Genomic DNA, 1596 nt, shown 5'->3' on the forward strand with positions numbered 1-1596 from the left:
GGCACATAAAAGACACCATTTCGAGCGTGGCCGTTTTCGTGCGGGTGACACGTAAAAGCACCCACTACACTCTCTGAGTGGTTGGCGTTAGGAAGGGCATCCAGCTGTAGAAACTCTGCCAAATCAGACTGGAGCCTGGTGTTGCCATCCGGTTTCACCAGTCCTCAGTCAAATCGTCCAACCCATGCTAGCATGGAAAGCGGACGTTAAACGATGATGATGATGATGATGATGATATATACATAAAATTATTAAAATTATATATATACATAAAATTATCAGAATGAGATAAAAATACAGGGCTGTGAAAGATTTTAGAACATTTATAAATAGAAGGTCATGCAGCTATTTCCGGGAAATTTTATATATCCCTTCATCGGAGACAGTGTGAGAAAATGGTTAAGCAATAGATATTTTTGATAAGATATGAAATAGAGAGTAGAGTGGAGGAATGAAAATAGACCTGAGATATGCAGGGATATTGCATCTGTAGATATATTATTTAGGCATAATGGTATACATATAATATTCCAATACCTTTTGAGTAAGTTCCAATAGTATTTAAAATGAGTCATACCAAGTATAGAGTTTGTACACAGTGTTATTGAATTGAAGGTTTTATTTAAAGTGACTTAAAAGTTGGGAATTGTTTTATAAATTTGACCGACTTGTATTGAACAAAGTTTTAGAGAGGTTATCAGTCGGCGGGCGCTGGTGCCTCTCCCATTTTCATTCTTTCTCTTGTATTCATCTTCATTCATTAATGTCCGTGTCCAGTCCGTAGCTTCTTCATGTTTGTTTGTCTTTGTTTTTCCCCTCTATGTAACGCCGTGTGGCGAATTTTTATATAATAAAGAAGCTTGCTTCCCAACTACATGGTTCCGGTTTCAATACCACTGCCTGGCACCTTGGGCAAATATCTTATACTATAGCCTCGGGCCAACCAAAGTATAGTAAGCGGATTTCGTAGACGGAAAATGAAAACATCCCATATACGGGTGTGTGTGTGTGTGTGTGTGTGTGTGTGTGTGTGTGTGTGTGTGTGTGTGTGTGTTTGTGTCTGTGTGTGTATAAATATATATACACAGAGAGAGAGAGAGAGAGAGAGAGAGAGATAGATAGATAGATAGATAGATAGATAGATAGATAGATAGATTTGGAAGGCTTTATGTTTTTCGACCTGTATGAATGAATATATCAAGATTACTTTATATATATGTGTGTATGTGTATTTGTGTATATTTGTGTTCGTGAGTGTGTATATGTGTGTGCGCAAATATATATTTGCTTTTGGTTTGTTTGAAACATTAAGTAAGTTGAAAATATGTCTTTGTTAAAGACATTTCCAATGCAAATGAAGCTATAATAGTGAGTAATGTATTAAAAAATACATCCCTTCAACACGCTAAGTGTTACACTAAGGAAAAACTGACAACATTACTTCGTCAAAGTCGGAGTATTTATCACTGCAAGCGAAAAGGTAAATTTGATGGTTCTTATCATAGGCGCATCTATATGTATTATATATGTATGTGTGCGTGTGTATGTGTGTGTGTGTGTGTGTGTGTGTGTGTGTGTGTGTGTGTGTGTGTGTGT

General features: G+C 36.7%; 1 protein-coding gene across 1 annotated transcript in view; it reads left to right on the forward strand.

The window, feature by feature from the left end:
* The window catches only part of LOC106884224 (GTPase-activating Rap/Ran-GAP domain-like protein 3), a 1434052-nt gene that overhangs the window by 640009 nt on the left and 792447 nt on the right, over positions 1-1596 (forward strand). The gene's annotated exons all lie outside the window — the stretch shown is intronic.

Source organism: Octopus bimaculoides, chromosome 2 (genome assembly GCF_001194135.2).
Source record: "Octopus bimaculoides isolate UCB-OBI-ISO-001 chromosome 2, ASM119413v2, whole genome shotgun sequence".
NCBI lineage: Eukaryota > Metazoa > Mollusca > Cephalopoda > Octopoda > Octopodidae > Octopus > Octopus bimaculoides.